Raw genomic sequence first — 19,758 nt, 5'->3', positions numbered from 1 at the left:
TGGGGCTGAAGTCAGTAAAGTTAAGATCTTCCGAACTTTGGTTCGGGGCTTCAGTTAGACTTTCGACGGCGTCTTCGGGGTCTGCAGGAATTTCCATGGCTTAGTCTGCGATCAGCTTGTAATCACCGTCGGTGAGAGTAGTCGGATCTACATGATATGCAAGAATATAAAATTAAGAGATGCACAGCCTTTTTACTTTATTTCACGATAAGCTGCAATTCAAAAGGCTAACACTCAAGAACTTATGATACAAAAAGGAACCTAAGCTTTGAATCATATACATTCAACTTATGACTATAGCATTGATTTAATTGAAAAAAAGAATTAACATAAATTTCTAGTTTAAATTAAATTTAAATTTGAATGTAAACCTTGGGTAATTAAAGTTATAAAGTTTTGAAAATTTAAACACAGATCAATTGCATACTTAAAAGATTCTGACCAAGAGATCTAATTAGATAAGCTTTAATGGGTATACTTAGCTAATTCTACTATAAAACAAATTGAATTGGTTAACTTAAAAGAATTTAAGTTACAAAACAAAATTAGGTTTGAAAATTTCACATCAATGCATACTTAATCTATATAAATTGTATACCAAAAATCATGATCAACAAAGTTAACATGGAGGAGCTATGGACATTACACTCCCTTATCTTAGATTTAACATAGATTCAAAAATATTTAGTTCATATCAAACTCTCTTAATAGAAGTTGTAGAGTTTAAAATCTAGTTTCCAACAAAACTGGTTTTGCAATTTTTTGAATTTCCTACAATTTTCTATTGAATTTACAAGTCAGCAGCACAACTCACATGAAATAACAAAAACTCTTACACAGAGATCCCCAAACAGCACTGTTCCTATGAGTCTAGAACTTGTAGAAAACCCCCTGAACTTGTTCCAATTGTTGCATGAGGTCGTTCACCTGCATTTGGAGCAGAGGAGGCGCTTGGGGAGGGGCTCGGTTCCACGGGAGGAAGCCAAAAAGGGGAACTTCGGTACTGGGGGGGTGAAGCTCGGGGACGCGCGGGCGGCTCTGACCGGCCGGGCAGGGGCGACGCTGGGCAAGGTCAGGAGGGCGTTGCTGGTCTGGTGATGCGCGGATACAGGGGCGGCGGCAGGTCACAGGGGCATGGCGACGGCAGGTGGCCGAAGGGGCGTCTGGTGGCTGCTGGCGGGCGTAAAATCGCGGAGGACGGCGTAGTCCCGCGCGACGTCGAGCCGGAGGAAGACCGCACAGAGGAGGATGATGCACCAGGAGCTGAGGGAACGACGCGCAGAGCAGGGGCGGCGGCCTTGCTCAAGGGGGCGGGCAGCGAGGCGGAACGAGGGGAGGAGATGGAGAGGAGCAGCAAGTTCAGGGAGGCGACGGGGATGGGGATGGAGAGCGACCTGAGCCGTCCGTAGAGGCGGAGGGAGGTGGCGTGGGGCGAGTGGCGGCGGAGGCAGTGAGGAGACAGTGTGGCAGCAATAGGGACACGACGAGATGCGGCAGCACGGCAAGCGGCAGAGGACCCGGTGTCGTTCGCGGGGTGAAGATAAGGTCACGGTGGAGGAGGTGGAGGGGATCGGACCAGCGCTAAAATTGGGGCGGCGCGTGGGAACTTGCAGCAGGAGGTGGCGAGTGTGGCCGGAGCAGCGGCGCACCGCAGTGCAGAGAAGCAGAGCAGCGCCAGAGGAGGAAGAGAAAGGGGATTTTCCTAGGGATCTGTTTGTAAAACTGAAGAATTACAGGGACCCTATAGTAAACTAATTTTTCCCACTGATATAGAGATCTAATGAGAAGGTGCCCAAAACAAAAGTTGTAGAACTTTTCAAGCCCTACAACATTGGTTTAGGGCTCAAGCTTAAAAACTCAAAACTTGCAGCATTTCATGTTGAATTTTGAACAAAGGTAAAATTTGAATTACCTTGATTCTTTCAAAAGGGGTTTGGTCAAAAATTTGGACCTAAACATAAGTTTTCATGACTGTCATGATGACTGGCATTCTTGCAGGTTAGTCCTAAGTAAACTTTAGAAGTCACTTTTATACCCTGCTTAACTTGCACAAAAGGACCCATATTTTTGCACTAATTACATTTAGGTCCTTGTTTTCCACACAAAAACCCATTTTTCATGTGATCTAGCATATCCATTACACTTTATTTCTTATGATAATATATTATATAGACTTAGCACCTAGTGTTATATTTATCCTAGGTTTTAAAACTATCTTCCATTCTACTTAATCAACACTCAAGGACCTATATTCTATAGAAATTACAAATATACTCTTAATTATTTTTACTATACATAAATACCATAGCAAGCACATACTCCTTAGACTAAGTCTAGTATCTATATATCTAATTACCTGGTTGTCACAGCCTTCCTCCCTAAAAAGAATCTCGTCCCGAGATTCGAAGGAAGAAAAGATCAGACGATTAGATTTGGGGATTGGCTTGAAGGAAGTTTGGGAAATTTTGTTGAAGACAAGATTCTGTTTCCCAAGTTGCTTCTTCTTCGGTGTGGTGATCCCATAAAATTTTGTACATTTTAACCGTCTTTCTTCTGGTAACTCTTTCCTTGGTATCCAAGATTCGGATGGGTTGCTCAGTGTAAGATAGATCAGGTTCAATCTCAATGGCGCGGGTTTCAACGATCTCCGTAGGTACTTTGATGCACTTTTTGAGTTGGGAGATATGGAAGACATCGTGAATGGCAGCCAATTGAGATGGAAGGCGAATTTTGTAAGCCACTGGGCCACAGACTTTAAGGATCTCAAAGGGTCCGACATACCGGGGTGCTAACTTTCCTTTTATGCCAAAACGCTGAACACCCTTGGTAGGAGATACTCGGAGATAGACAAAATCTCCTACTTGGAACTGCAGAGGTTTCCTTCTTCTATCTGCATAGCTTTTCTGTCTGGACTGAGCTATCTTAAGGTTGGCTTGAATAACCTTGACCTTATCTTCGGTTTCGACAACTAGGTCGGGTCCAAAGATTTGGCGTTCACCGGTTTCAGATCAACTCAAAGGAGTTCGACATCTTCGACCGTATAATGCTTCAAATGGAGCCATCTGAAGACTAGACTGATAGCTGTTGTTATAAGAAAACTCGGCCAAGGCGAGGCATTTGTCCCAACTTGTACCATAATGAATAATACAAGCTCGGAGCATGTCTTCAAGAATTTGATTGATTCGCTCAGTTTGTCCATCCGTCTGAGGATGGTATGTAGAACTTCGAATTAGTTTGGTTCCAAGAGCAGACTGCAATTGTTCCCAGAAGCGTGCAATAAATTGGGTCCCTCGATCAGAAATAATAGTCTTAGGGACACCATGCAACCGAACAATTTGATCAAGATAGACTTCAGCATACTTCTTAGCAGAATAAGTGGTATGCACAGGAAGAAAATGAGCCGTTTTGGTAAGTCTATCAATAATTACCCATATGGAGTCATGTTTTTGGGACGTGTTGGAAAGACCAACAATGAAATCCATACTAATGTCTTCCCACTTCCATGAAGGGATGGGTAGGGGTTGGAGTGTACCAGATGCTTTTAGATGACTGGCTTTGATTCTCTGGCACGTATTACACTCGGAGACATACTTAGCAATTTCTCTTTTCATCCTGGTCCACCAAAAGTTTTGCTGAAGATCTTGATACATTTTGGTGCTACAGGGTGAATAGAGAACTTAGATAGATGTGCCTCATCAAGGATTTGCTTGCGAAGCTGATGATCTTTAGGTACAACAATCCGATTGTTGAACCATAAAGTTCCTTGATGATCAGTGTGGAAACACATATATTTGGCTTCTCCCTGAGATAGTTTTGATTTGATAATTTTGACACCTTCATCATGTAATTGTGACATGATGATTTTATCTCGAAGAGTAGACTCGATTGATAACAGATTCAGACTACCTTGAGGAATGATCTCTAAATTAAGTTTTCTCATTTGGTTGCAGAGAGTGTCATTGAAAGCCTCAATGGATAAGCAATGACAATGTGCCATGCGGCTAAGTGCATCTGCAACCACATTGGCTTTGCCAGGATGGTAATGTACCTCAAGGTCGTAGTCTTTGATTAATTCTAACCAACGCCTTTGCCTCATATTCAGATCAGCTTGGGTAAAGATATATTTGAGGCTCTTATGGTCAGTATAGACGTTACACTTAGCACCCATAAGATGATGTCTCCAGATCTTGAGAGCGTGGATAACTGCTGCCAATTCCAGATCATGTGTTGGGTAGTTTTGCTCATGATTTCGAAGTGCTCGGGATGCATAAGCAATGACCCGGTTGTTTTGCATAAGAACACAACCAAGGCCCGTTCCAGAGGCATCGCAATAGACATCAAAAGGCTGGGTATTATCTGGCTGAGCTAGCACTGGAGCAGTCGTCAGAAGTCTTCTCAAGGTGTGGAATGCTTCATCACACTTATCATCCCAGCGGAACTTAACTTCTTTCTTAAGTAGCTCAGTCATAGGTTTAGCTATCTTGGAAAAGTCTAGAATGAATCGGCGATAATATCCCGCTAATCCAAGGAAACTGCGGATTTGATGGACTGAAGTTGGGGGTTTTCAGTCCATAACCTCCTGGACTTTAGTTGGATCAACCGATATGCCTTCACTAGAGATAGTATGTCCCAAAAATTTCACACTATCCAGCCAGAATTCACATTTTGAGAATTTGGCATAAAGGCGATGATCACGTAGTCATTGAAGAACGACACGTATATGATTAGCATGGTCTTCTGTAGTCCTGGAATATATCAGAATGTCGTCGATGAAGACCACGACGAATTTGTCGAGTTCCGGCATAAAGACTGAATTCATGAGATACATGAAATATGCCAGTGCGTTGGTAAGCCCAAATGACATAACCAGATATTCATATAATCCATATCTGGTTGAGAAAGCCGTTTTTGGGATGTCACACGGCCTGATTTTTATCTGATGATAACCAGAGCGCAAGTCAATCTTGGAAAAGACCTTAGCTCCAGCTAATTGATCGAATAAGATGTCAAAGCGGGGAAGAGGATACTTGTTTTTGATAGTGACCACATTGAGTGGACGATAATCGACACATAGCCTTAGGCTATTGTCTTTCTTCTTTACGAAGAGAGCAGGACAACCCCAAGGTGAAGCGCTTGGGCGTATGAAACCTTTATCAAGAAGATCTTGGAGTTGGATCTTTAGCTCGGCCAATTCATTTGGAGGCATGCGATATGGCCTCTTGGAAATAGGAGCAGTGCCAGGTTGAAGTTCAATAATGAACTCGATGTCTCTGTCCGGTGGCATTCTGGGCAAATCATCTGGAAAGACATCAGGATATTCACAGACTACAGGAATATCTTTCACTTTGACATCTGTGATGGCATAAGTGCAAGAGTGCAGATACTCTTGCTGAGGTAGATAGAGGGTAGTTGCTCCGTGATGTGGTGAGTTAACCTCAATAACTCGGGAAAAGATGTCTAGCAGTACTCCATGTTCTGTCATCCAATTTGTCCCGAGTATAACATCAATACCCTCTAAATTTAGCAATACCAAATCAGTTTTGATGAGTTTACTTCCTAACTGAATTGGCACACTTTTAACCATTTGGTTAGAAGTAATTTTTCCTCCGGGGGTAGAAATCATATACGACCCCTTAGTAGGACAAAAATCGAGTCCTATTCGGGTACTGCAGTTGTTACTAATGAAACTATGGGTTGCTCCCGAATCGAATAATGTAACAACTGGTTTGTGGTATATTGAGAATGTACCTGGCATAATAGGAGCTCCATCCGGAAGTTCTGCAAGGGTAGTGAAGTTAATTTGTCCTTGCCGAACCTGCATCATTGGCCTCTTGCCCTTGTTCTGGTTATTCTGATTGGAACTCTGTCCTTGATTAGATTCTTGGGTTGCGGACACTTTCTGATAAAATGATCCGCACTTCTGCAATTTAAACAGCAATGCGTGCTGCTTTTCTGTTGGACTTGTTGAACATTTGGCCATGGACCAGTTTGTTGTGGTTGTTGCGGAGGTACGGGAGGTTTATACTCTCCTTCTTGTTGAAGCGGCCTGAAAACCAATCTGCCAAACGGAGCATTCCGTTGTGGCACTTCAGGCAATACATTCTGATCAAATTGATACCATGAGGGTTGAACGCTCGCGGTTCCAGTGGAAATCTTGCGCTTCTTTTCGGCACGATGTGCCGTGATACAATCCTCCTGAGTTAGGGCCATGTTAACCAGCTCACTGAAGGTATTTGCTTTGATAAGGTTCAGACATTCCTTGAGCTTAGTGCTCAAGCCTCGACGAAAACAATCTTGCTTCTTGGCATCATTATCGGCATGATAACCTGCGTACTGACATAGGTGATTAAAAGCCTGTGCATATTGCAGTACGGTGCGGGTACCTTGAGTAAGTACCAAGAACTCATTCAGTTTCTGCTCCATCAACCCTTTAGGTATATGATGTGCCCTGAAGGCATTACGGAACTCTTCCCAGGAGATAACGTGGCCATCAGCTTGCATAGTACAATAATTATCCCACCAAATACGGGCAGCTCCGTGTAATTGTTTTGCAGCGAAGTGAGCCTTGCTAGAATCCGCACACGGAATTGTAAGAAGAGCAAATTTAGATTCAATGGTGTGAAGCCAAGCATCGGCATCCAAAGGCTCCTCCGCTTTGCTGAACAGCGGGGGCTGGGTACTGAGGAAATCCTGATAGGTTGCTATCTGAGGTTCATCACGACCTCTTCGTGATTGCTGGCACTGTTGATTTTGCTATGCTTGTACCAATAAATTGAGAAGTTTGGTTTGCCGAGCCAGAACTTCGGCTAGATTTGGAAGTGATGATGGCGGTGGTTGTGAATCGCTGGCCTGTTCTGCACGGAAACCTTCCGGGATTTCACGTGGGGCTCCAACCATCTGAAACAAGAATTCAGATGATGAAATTTATTTTCCCAGCTGAGAACTTACAAAGTAAATGGAATGAGACAACTGATTCTGATAACAGCAAAGGCTGGAAATCAGAAAGATACCTAAGATACCCAACTAAAAGATTCTATTGGAACCATACTAAGAATAACCAACATATCACCTATCCTTAGGAAAACAACAAAATTAAGCACCCATTTTGTTGGTTAATGTATTATGCATGCACGCACTAACGGCCTCACAACCAAAAGCAACTGCCGAATATTTTCGGACTTACGTGGTTAATTTAGGTGGCATAATTAATACGTCTCTCACTATTAACTAGTCGGTAAACCTTATCCGTTCAAACCTATCGAATCATAGTTAGCGTACCTGCAGAAAATCTCAATATATATATTCAATGAACCTTTCATGCCAGCATGTCATGAAAGCGTCCCCAAACATTACTGTTCACTATAGAAACAACATCTGTACAATTACCGCCGCACAGACAACGTTAGCATACGTTATCGAAACAACGTATTCACTGGGGTACCGCAAAATGCGGGGGTATGAACAGCGATCGCCATACCCTGCACCGAACCATATACTCCCAATGTAGTCAACCGAAATTGGTACATTGGCAGCATCTCAAGTAGGCCACTGCTTGAGAAACAGCATTCAGTTCGCATCACCGACGGGAAGGCTAACTCCCCAGTTAGCTGAGGATCCTTACCTTCTTACCTCATCGTCAAAGGTGTCGTTACAGAAAGTAAAGTTGGATTGTGCATGAATTTAAGTTTTGACAGAAAAGTAATACTGGTAGTTAGGGTTATACATATATATATATTATAGTCTATTTCCCTCATAAACATTACCCTAGGGCTTTACGTACTAAGTACAATCCTTAACGAGTCCAACGCAGCTTCGTCAAATATTTTGTTGGTCAAACTTTTATACTGAAAGCATTTTTACGGTAAAATGTATCTCCAGAGTAACCTTATAGCTCTGATACCAGCTGTGGCAGAACCAACCTGAATTATACCGGCTCAAGTACGCGAGTCCACTCCCGAGGGCTCCAACGTGTTTCAAACGGTATAATCCCTTGGCCTGTCGGGTAACGTCCCGATAAACCACCGATACACAGGATCAAATAAGGTTACCTCACACGAAGGTGAGTCCAGAGATACAGTCACCATCATATGTTACATAACAGGGAATTATATTACAGGAGTTTCCAAAAGTAATACGAAGTTTCAAACTTAGAGAAAAATTTTACAAACTGCTAAAGTTATGGTTTATAGCAGCGGAAAAACATATGCGAGGATTTACAATACGTCGTCAAGACGGATGTCATGCTAAGCCCGGGCACAACATCACTCGGTGTCCTCAGTGTTGGCCGAGGGCGGATCCCATTCCACGGACCAACCATCTGGAAGAGCACAGGGCCAAGGCAGGGGAAGAGTAGGGTCTTCGAGGGTTTTACCTGAAAAACATATAACTAGCAAGACTGAGTATACTAATACTCAGCAAGGCTTACCCGTTCATGGTATACATAGCCATGTAACTAGACTTATGAAGGCTTATAAAGGTTCTGGGTTTAGTTTCAGCTGAAAAGCAACAAAGAGTAGGTCCTTAATTTCAACTTTTAGCTTTCAGGTTCTAGTTGATTATCCATTCTAGATAAGCACCTAAAGCTACTCAAGCAAGGTAGAGCTCTTTACATCAACCATCAGCATTACTCATTATATAGTTGCTCTTGTTACTCTGTGTGATAAAGGGATCAAGCAGTCTTAATCTTCGTGAGAAGCGGACGATTCCGAATCGAATTTAACCTTGCAAGGTAAACCTAAATCACACGCTTGGAACACCAAAGGGTCGTTCCAAAGCAACCATTTGCCTTTCATTCCGACTCGTGGATCAGATCCACCACAAGCGACTGCAGGACCATACGCACTCCCAAAGTGCAGGACATACGTCTATAGCGCGACTACAAAACCCGTATTCCTGGTTGCCCTTGCAACATGTATTCCCCAGTCGAATCAAGTAACCAGAAGAACCAATACATGTGGTGGGAGGTATGTCCACTCCTCGGGCCGATTAGTTACTAGGCTTACCGCTTACCATATTTCGCGGCATGTGGTTAGTACTTTCAGACGCTTAACCCCGATCGGTACACACCGCGACCTTAACCAATTTATCAACACAGACGGGGTAGCATTCCTTTCCATAATACTGCAGATAACCCCGTCCGTCACCCTTATAGTGATTACAGGAATATAAACATTGCATCTCCTATATCGCGCGAGTGACAAGAAATCGCTCGACTTCTACCGGTCCTATTAGCATAGCATCTACACGATAAAGACTCAGGTACAGTACATTGGTTCCTAGGGTTCATGCATCTAGGGTTCCATCTCAATTCTTAGACTTAATGCAAAATATAATATATAAGTATAAGATTGCATAATGTAATAATTTAAAATACTGGGTTATGCACCGGGGTTGCCTTTACTGGTGGGGCTGAAGTCAGTAAAGTTAAGATCTTCCGAACTTTGGTTCGGGGCTTCAGTTAAACTTTCGACGGCGTCTTCGGGGTCTGCAGGAATTTCCACGGCTTAGTCTGCGATCAGCTTGTAATCATCATCGGCGAGAGTAGTCGGATCTACATGATATGCAAGGATATAAAATTAAGAGATGCACAGCCTTTTTACTTTATTTCACGATAAGCTGCAATTCAAAAGGCTAACACTCAAGAACTTATGATACAAAAAGGAATCTAAGCTTTGAATCATATACATTCAACTTATGACTATAGCATTGATTTAATTGAAAAAAAGAATTAACATATATTTCTAGTTTAAATTAAATTTCAATTTGAATGTAAACCTTGGGTAATTAAAGTTATAAAGTTTTGAAAATTTAAACACAGATCAATTGCATACTTAAAAGATTCTGACCAAGAGATCTAATTAGATAAGCTTTAATGGGTATACTTAGCTAATTCTACTATAAAACAAATTGAATTGGTTAACTTAAAAGAATTTAAGTTACAAAACAAAATTAGGTTTGAAAATTTCACATCAATGCATACTTAATCTATAGAAATTGTATACCAAAAATCATGATCAACAAAGTTAACATGGAGGAGCTATGGACATTACACTCCCTTATCTTAGATTTAACATAGATTCAAAAATATTTAGTTCATATCAAACTCTCTTAATAGAAGTTGTAGAGTTTAAAATCTAGTTTCCAACAAAACTGGTTTTGCAATTTTTTGAATTTCCTACAATTTTCTATTGAATTTACAAGTCAGCAGCACAACTCACATGAAATAACAAAAACTCTTACACAGAGGTCCCCAAACAGCACTGTTCCTATGAGTCTAGAACTTGTAGAAAACCCCCTGAACTTGTTCCAATTGTTGCATGAGGTCGTTCACCTGCATTTGGAGCAGAGGAGGCGCTTGGGGAGGGGCTCGGTTCCACGGGAGGAAGCCAAAAAGGGGAACTTCGGTACTGGGGGGGTGAAGCTCGGGGACGCGCGGGCGGCTCTGACCGGCCGGGCAGGGGCAACGCTGGGCAAGGTCAGGAGGGCGTTGCTGGTCTGGTGATGCGCGGATACAGGGGCGGCGGCAGGTCACAGGGGCATGGCGACGGCAGGTGGCCGAAGGGGCGTCTAGTGGCTGCTGGCGGGCGTAAAATCGCGGAGGACGGCGTAGTCCCGCGCGACGTTGAGCCGGAGGAAGACCGCGCATAGGAGGATGACACGCCAGGAGCTGAGGGAATGATGTGCAGAGCAGGGGCGGCAGCCTTGTGCAAGGTGGCGGGCAGCGAGGCGGAACGAGGGGAGGAGATGGAGAGGAGCAGCAAGTGCAGGGAGGCGATGGGGATGGGGATGGAGAGCGACCTGAGCCGTCCGTAGAGGCGGAGGGAGGTGGCGTGGGGCGAGTGGCGGCGGAGGCAGTGAGGAGATAGTGCGGCAGCAACAGGGACACGACGAGATGCGGCAGCACGGCAAGCGGCAGAGGACCCGGTGTCGTGCGCGGGGTGAAGATAAGGTCACGGTGGAGGAGGTGGAGGGGATCGGACCAGCGCTAAAATTGGGGCGGCGCGTGGGAACTTGCAGCAGGAGGTGGCGAGGGTGGCCGGAGTAGCAGCGCACTGCAGTGCAGAGAAGCAGAGCAGCGCCAGAGGAGGAAGAGACAGGGGATTTTCCCAGGGATCTGTTTGTAAAACTGAAGAATTACAGGGACCCTACAGTAAACTAATTTTTCCCACTGATATAGAGATCTAATGAGAAGGTGCCCAAAACGAAAGTTGTAGAACTTCTCAAGCCCTACAACATTGGTTTAGGGCTCAAGCTTAAAAACTCAAAACTTGCAGCATTTCATGTTGAATTTTGAACAAAGGTAAAATTTGAATTACCTTGATTCTTTCAAAAGGGGTTTGGTCAAAAATTTGGACCTAAACATAAGTTTTCATGACTGTCATGATGACTGGCATTCTTGCAGGTTAGTCCTAAGTAAACTTTAGAAGTCACTTTTATACCCTGCTTAACTTGCACAAAAGGACCCATATTTTTGCACTAATTACATTTAGGTCCTTGTTTTCCACACAAAAACCCATTTTTCATGTGATCTAGCATATCCATTACACTTTATTTCTTATGATAATATATTATATAGACTTAACACCTAGTGTTATATTTATCCTAGGTTTTAAAACTATCTTCCATTCTACTTAATCAACACTCAAGGACCTATATTCTATAGAAATTACAAATATACTCTTAATTATTTGTACTATACATAAATACCATAGCAAGCACATACTCCTTAGACTAAGTCTAGTATCTATATATCTAATTACCTGGTTGTCACAATTTCGTCAACATTTTCCATGGGGAAAGGTTCACGGTAAGAGGGGCACCAGTTGACAAGGTTCTTTTCTTCAAGCAACCCCTCGGAAATTAGGTTGTTCAGATGGTTGAGGGAGCACTTACTGTGTGTCCACTCCGCGGTCGAAGGCTGTGCCTCTTTCTTCTTCCTTTCGATCTCTACCTTTTTGGGCGCCATCTCCGATTCGTCGGCCACGAGATGCTCGGGGGCTGCAGGGAGAGGGGCGGGGAGGTTGGAGCGGGAGGATTTCTTTTGGGGGGAGGCGGCGGCGTTTGGCTCTGATTGAGGATTTTGGCGGTTCTTGGCAAATGCAGATTGAAAGCACAGTTTTTTCCACTGTTGCCGCGGGGTTAAATAACCAGCGGGGTGGGGAACACTTACTGTTCTGAAGTTCAAGGGTCGTTTTTTGGGAATATTCCGAAGATGAGGGGTCATTTGGTGTACTGTTTGGATTAAATATTCGATTAATCATTTTTCAGGGCTAATTAGCCTAAAAAAGGGGTTTTTCGGGTTCACGATCTCATTTCCATCATTTGTATCATCAATTTGGTAATTCCTTAAAGTTGTCATTTTTTAGCCTGCCTGCCACGGTTTCTGGATCCTTATCTCCAAATTTGTGGGATTTGGATTCAAGGCTCGGGGGCTGCGGGATACGTGGCATCGACTACTTATTTTTCAAATTTCTAGAAGGATAAGGAGGATTACAGACTAATAGGACCCTCAGCCTGATTCTCCGATTCAACCTAAGGCTTGGGGGCTACTCCATATGGAGTGCGATTTTTAAATCGCACACCATAACAAAAATTAGGGGCATGAGCACCTCATAGCTTCGATGCAGCCAAGCAAGTACTCGAGGAAGGACTTCAGGATGGAGTTTTTCGAAGAAGTCGAAGCATGCTTCAGAAGTACTCGATAAACCTGCAGTACTCAGCTACGAAGAGCTCGGGGGCTTGTCAGACCCGGGGCCACGGGACTGGGTACGTGACGTAGTTTAAGGGGGTTTAAGAGATTAAGTCCGTCTTATCTCTTATTTACCTCGTTTATCTCTTATTTATCCCGTTTAAGTAGGAGATAGAGCTAACCAATACAGAAGGAATCTACCCGAGATATGTTCTGGTACGATTCCTTAGCTGGAGTTGGTTAGTATCTTTGTAACCCTGGCCTCTCGGATATATAAGGGAGGACAGGGACCTCTCTCAAAATATGATCTCCAGATCATTCTACACCAAAGACAATACAAACCACCATACAGGACGTAGGGTGTTACGCATCTTGCAGCCCGAACCTGTCTAAGCTTTGTGTTTCTTGCACCTTCAAGTTCCTGATCTCGACATCCCCTCACCCAAAACTTACCACCTTGGGTATATCTCTCGGTGGGAAGCCGGTTAAACACAGACATCATCATAAAACTATTTCAGAATATGAGTAAACCAGTGTAGCATAATTTTTAGGTTATCCAACCAAAGTCTAAGTAATAGCAACTAGCGTAGCTACAACATAAATATAATAACCTAGATTTAGTCAAGGTAGTTCAAAAGAAACTAGGCACATCCTTAGTTTGGGATCCATCATATTCTAGACACATGCATGCATATAAAGTAAATGTGTGTATTTATAAAGTTATTAGGACCGAAGTATGATCAAGGACCACTTCCCTTCGTCAAGGAACTACTGCTGCTCGGGAATGTCTTCAAAGCTTGGCTCTTGCGGACCCTCGAACTGCGCACCGTCTATCGTAACACACAAGTGCATACAAGCAAACAAATACAATAAATAAGAAACAGTATATCAAATAATATAAATAGAGCAAAACAATGTTATAAAACTACTGTATATGTCGCAAGGGTTGCGTGAGTGCGAGAATCGATGAAAATGGAGTTAAAACGGAGAAGTTCTGGCTAAAATATGATTTCACAAGCTTATTTGTGAAAGATTTGAATCTAGAAGGGCTCTGAATAAAGAAATTGAGAGCTAGAACAGAATTAAACCTTAGATCTAGGGTGTAGATTGCAAAACAGAAGGGCTAGAGATGGCGGGTTCTATTTTTGGAAAAGATAGGGCCTAAACAAAAGAAAAAGGATCTATTCACGAATACTTTTGAACTGACGTGGACTGCGGGTTGTTTTCAAGAGAACTCAAGGGCTAAAATGCAAAATCACCTCGGGTTCACCGGTATCGAATTGTTTGACCACGGTCTAGATTTAATCTAGACTGTCGGATCTGGATCGGGCGGCGGAGCACCGCTAGCGGCTCGGGCGGGGCGGCGCTTGTCACCGGCGGCGGGCGGCGGCGGCTCGCCGGATAAATGTGTAAACGCGTTTCCGGCCACAGTTTAGGCTCGGGTTTAGCCTGGGAGCAAGAGAGCGAGGAGGGGAACACATCTAGGGACTTGAGAAGGGGCGACGGTGGCTAGAGACGGCGGCCGGCGGCGAGGTGCGGCTCGGGGCGACGGCAAGCAATTGGGCGCACGGGAAAGTGGGGAAAACGGGGGATAACCAGCTAGCGACGATCCTTACCCCACGGCGGAGCTTCTGCGGTGGCAAAAGAGCGGCGAAGCGGCGAGAGCGACGGCGACTGAAGCGTGGAGGCGGCGGCGGAAAAAGCTAGTGCGGCTAGGGTTTTGGGTGAAGGCGGCGGCTGTGGCTTGGGAAAACCTAGGCACAAGGCGGCGGATTTATAGGGCGGACGCGAGGGTTTTGGAGTGCGGGTTCGAGGTCCGCGCGGTGCGCGTCAGCGCCGAGTGCCGGCCCGACTCGAACTCGAGTCTGAGTCTGGCTCGGGGAAGAAGACGGCCCCGACAGGTGGGGCCCGTCTGTCAGCGAGCGGAAAGAAAGGGGAGGCGCGCGCGGGCTGGCTGGGCCGGGGAAGGGGGAAAGCAAGTTGGGCTGTGCGGGAATGGGAAGAAAGAGAGGTAAAAGAAAAGAGATGGTGGGCCGACCCAAAAAAAAAGAAAGAGGGAGAAAATGAATTGCAATCAAATACATTTAAATTTAAATTTAAAAATTAAATTCAAATAGAAGACAAACAATAAAACAATGCAATGCGGTATGAAATGCACAAAACCTATATTTCCGTATGTTTATTTTTAATGGTTAAGTAAATTACTATTAAAAATTCATGGTAAATGCTCTAAAATCAAAATAATGGAATAAAAACCTTATATGTCATAAAAGAAATCTAGCAAAATTTATTTAGGTTTCTAATTTGAAAATTAGGATGTTAAATTGCATCATGAAGATTTTTCTCCTCTCTTCATTCTTGCCTTTTGTTATTATTCTCTTGATGATCAGAGAACTAGTATACTCTTATACTCATGTGTGTATCTTTATTAGGGGTATGTTTGGTAAGGCTTCGTCCAACCACGGCTCTTCCGGTGAAGCGATATTTTTTGATAGAGCTGAAGTTATTTTGATAATATTTAACAAAATAGCTTCTCGTGTCATTCATGGATGGATGGAAGAAGATAATTGTCCAATATATCCCTGTTTATCTACGTTGGTTTTATAATCACTCACGTGTGGCCATGCATGTGCAGGGCGCGTGGCCTCGCGGGGATGGAGACCACCCAGCTGCACACCCCCGCCGACATCCGCTCCCGCGTCCGGACGCCGCTCCCGGACGGCTACCTCAGCAACGCCCTGGTGTACACGACGGCCGTGGCCAAATTGGAGGATGTCATCTACGGCCCGATTCACGCCACCGCAGCAAGGGTCGCCGGTGCTACGGCTCGTTTGAGCGACGAGTACATACGGTCTCTGGTGGACTACACGGAAGAATGCCAGAGCTACCAGTTGGGCTCGGCCATGGGCCACCACATGACAGACACCCATTTAGCCACGCATATCTTGCTCCATATCTTGCAACGGAGGTTACATCCGTTGACGGGCCTGCCCATTAGCTACGGAATAGCAGCCCACGTTCCTGTTACAAGTTGCCCACCCTCGCTAACTTCAGAATTCCCCCGTCAAAGTCCAAAAACAGAAACGAGAAAACTATTCAGGTGCACGCTAGGGCTTTTTAGATCTCGCAGCTTGCGGGCAGGGTCCGGCGACTTCCCCTGTTTCAGTGTCCATCGTGTGGCAGTTCACCGTAGCGAACTGCAAGAATTATTCTCGCAGGACTCTGACGGCGCAGCATGCGGAAGGTTGTTTTGGTACCGGCGGTGGCTGCGCATCAGGGGGCTTCGCGGCCGCCGCTTACAATTGTGCTTGACGACAACTACCATCCGGAGCCAAGCGTGGAGGTATGTAATTCTTTCTATACGTCTATGTAGTTCCTACTCTTGTGGGATTTCATTTTTTTCTAGGAATGAATCTGTCATCTAGACCCCCTCTATTTTTATTTGTTTTTTTACTCCGGCGGATGAACCAACTGATCATATTTATATCCATGTTCAAGTAATATTTGATCGAGTTAACTGATTGATGCTTCATATTTTTTATTGTGCTTACCGTTTCTGATCTTCAGACTAAAAGATAATCTGTGTTAGTTTAAATGAAATTATTTTTCTTTCCAAGATTTCACAAATCTGATATTGCCAGTTCTCAAGTCAATGATCTGAACAATCGATGATATGAATAAAGAATGCTATTTGATGGCGCTAGCGTGCTGCATGTGGCTTATTTATCTGGGGGCAAAACTCTGTAATGATCTGTGCCATCAGGTACCACCAAACCACACCAACTTGTGCTCAATATTTGTTTGTTAATTTTTATAATGCATTATCTTTAAGTGTAATGGGATTCAGCTCTGTAACTATTTTGCAGAATGCACGATTATGTTGGACATAAAGCCGAGCTGTGCGAGTGAAAGCATAATATATTAAGCATACTACAATTGCAATTATTTATGTGCTATTAGCAGTGCAATTCAGAGCTATGACTGAAATATTTTGTGTGAAGAAGATCCTTCCTCTAGGGCATAGGGAAGTATTCAGGTGCGTGAGCTGACCACATGCATCCTCTGTTCCGATGACTATCCCTTCATAATAAAAATATACTCCCTCCGTTCATATATATATGACTCCAGTTAGCTCAAAATTGAGCTAATCAACATCATATTTAAACGAACAGAGGGATCAAATATGAAATTTGCAGCTGTTGGAGATTATCGCTTATTGTATAGCTGAAAGGTTGGAGATTAAATTGAGAAGTCAAAGAAGCAAGAAGATGTTTTGCTGAATGGTTTTGGTTCCCTGGTTCAGTCTCTCCGAGTCGAACAAGCTGGTCTTTCTTTTTCATGGCTGATGAACGTCGAAACTGCTGATCACGTCAAGAACACGAAGATCACATTGGATTGGACAAGTTTACTTCACAATTGTGCTATTTGTTGTACAGTAGGATATACGTTTCCTACTTGGTTGATTTTAGTAACAAAATATGTAGGTGCAGGGTACACTTTAATTTACTGATAAAGTAGATTTTGAAAAGCTATTAATTATAGCCTGTTTCTCTTTGACAGTGTTCCTCTGGTGTATTTTCATATGCATGAAAACTAATGTTTCTTCACTGCATGCGCATCTGTAGTAAATATTGATCTCATTAAAATAATTTAATAATTGATCCGAAAGCATATAGCTTATTCAAAATAGCAACGCCTATAAGCGTTGCTAGGTATCGTGCTCCCTTGCAACGCATTTTCATACATGTTACCAACACATATATGTATATGTTGCCAATAGATCCTAGCAACATCATCTACAGTAACGGATACAAAATGCGTTGGTGTAGACCTTAGCAACGTATATTTGAACTTTTGGCAACACATATATGCGTTGCTAAAAGGGGTTCTGTGTTGTAGTGGGGCAGTGGGGGGCCATCCTGGATACTGAAGTGTACGTCGTAAGTTGGCTAGGTGTAGGGGTGGTAAGGAGCCTCAAATTTTAATCCAGGCTTTAAAAGAGTCGGACTCTAATAATTTTGAGCTAAATATATAAAGATCAAGTTGGATTGTAAAGAGAGCATTAGAGCTATGATCCGTTACCGCCCTTTAGCTAGGCGTGCTATACCCTGAGATGGATTTCAGCTAGGGCCGGCTAGGGTTTGTCGGCCAGGCAACCATGATGACTGGGGACACCGTGTATCTTGTCCCTGTAAAGAGAGGGGACGATGGTGGGCTCGATGTCGTGGTGGCTATGGAGCCAGAGAGATTGACAAGGTCCAAGGAGCTGTTCTATGTGGCCCTCAAGCGTTACTCCCATGTCTCACAAATACATGCTTCAAATTCGCATGCATCACGGATGATACCGAATCATAGCCCCAGTGCTCTCTTCACAATCCAACTTAACCCTTATATATTTTTATCTTAAAATTGTATAAGATTAGAGCCTAAACTTTTTAGGGTCCGGCTCTAATTAGATCTAATTATGTTGGCTAAAATTTGACGCCCTTTACCACTTCTACATGCCACCAAACGTAGGAAGGTGCAGTGTTCAATTCCCAAACAGGAGTAGATTTATCGCAATAAGAATAAGATTGAGAAACCTTTTATCGCTATTTATGTTTGGACAGATGTTTGTTGTAATGTTATATATGGTCAAGAAAAAATAATCCGGTGGAGAAATTGAGTGTTTTGGGTAGATGAAGTAAATGTTACAGAAAATCGGGGGAGGGGGTTACTATGGACAAACATTTTGCTAAAATCTATTTTAACTAGACTAATATGCTCGTGCGTTGCTACGGATAAAGTTGGTATAAGTATTGGTATAAGTATCGGATCTACGTTCTCGAGTCGTGGATAGAGGGCAGTTGCCACTCGTATATGAGATAGACTAAGGCCCACCTGAGTCATGGATAGAGGGCAGGTGCCACTCGTATATAAGATAGACTAAAGTCCACCTGTCAATGATACAAGGCATATCAACTAAAAATTTAGGTGGAAACCTTACAACTTTAGAAATAGGTATAGATTTTCTAATATTTTGATCTAATTAAGAAATATTTTGGAGTAATAGACAAATGTTAAAACCTATATTGCTTAAATTTGAGGACTGAGGGAGTAGCTTAAGGCTATTCTCGATTGAAATTTCATTCTCAATAAATGATGCTTAGGTAAATAGCATGATATGATGTTAGAGAGAGGGAATGAGTTTTATGTAGGTGATACTCGGTTCACACTGTTTGGAGACTGAAGATCCCTCACGTATGTGTGGCAGAACGAACTAGAATTATACCGGCTCAAGTACGCAAGTCCTCTTTCAAGGGCTTCAATCGTACTTCAAACAGTGTAACTCCTTGGCCTGTCGGGTAACGTCCCGATAAACCACCGAAAGCAGAATCAAACAAGGTACCTCGCACGAAGGTGAGTCCAGAGATACGATCACCAACATATTTATATCAAAGGCACTTACATTACAAGAGTGTCCAAAAGTAGCACAGGTTCCAAACTGATGGAAATTATTACAAACCAGTTTAAAGATTCGAGTTCACGGCAGCGGAATTTAAAGTACGACAACTGTACATGATGCTAGTACGGACATCACGCTAAGCCCTGGCATGACATCACTCGGTATGTTCAGTGTTGGCCGGGGACGGGTCCTACTCCACGGACCAACCATCAGGCAAAGCATAAGGCCAAGGCATGGGAAGAGTAGAGTTTTTAGGGACATGACCTGAAATAAAATCATATTGCAAGGCTGAGTATTCTAATACTCAGCAAGGCTTACCCAGAATTAGGGTATACTTAGCCCGTAACTAGACCATGAAGGCTTAATGGGGTCTTAGGTTTTGTTTCAGCTGAAAAGCACTAAAGAGTAGGTCCTTAATTTCATATTTTAGCTTTCAGTTTCTAGTCCCTTTAACCATTCTAGGTAAGCACCTATAACTACTCAAGCAAGGTAGAGCCTTTTTACAGTATACCTCAGTATTTATGGCAGAACCAACCTGAATTACACCGGCTCAAGTACGCGAGTCCTCTCTTGAGGGCTACCCCGTGCTTCAAACGGTATAATCCCTTGGCCTGTTGGGTAACGT

The 19,758-nt window shown here is 43.5% G+C and overlaps 1 long non-coding RNA gene across 1 annotated transcript; it reads left to right on the top strand.

Moving 5' to 3' along the window:
* Positions 1-15,766: 15,766 nt before the first annotated feature.
* Positions 15,767-17,172, top strand: LOC112880415. The gene is made up of 4 exons (XR_003226325.1): positions 15,767-16,031; positions 16,330-16,451; positions 16,555-16,724; positions 16,817-17,172. It is a non-coding gene; the product is annotated as an uncharacterized LOC112880415 (long non-coding RNA).
* Positions 17,173-19,758: the final 2,586 nt, after the last annotated feature.

The sequence above is a fragment of the Panicum hallii genome, chromosome 1, assembly GCF_002211085.1.
Source record: "Panicum hallii strain FIL2 chromosome 1, PHallii_v3.1, whole genome shotgun sequence".
In the NCBI taxonomy this organism is placed as follows: Eukaryota; Viridiplantae; Streptophyta; class Magnoliopsida; order Poales; family Poaceae; genus Panicum; species Panicum hallii.
The sequence above is the reverse complement of the archived record's forward strand: the minus strand, read 5'-3'. Positions and strand labels throughout refer to the sequence as shown.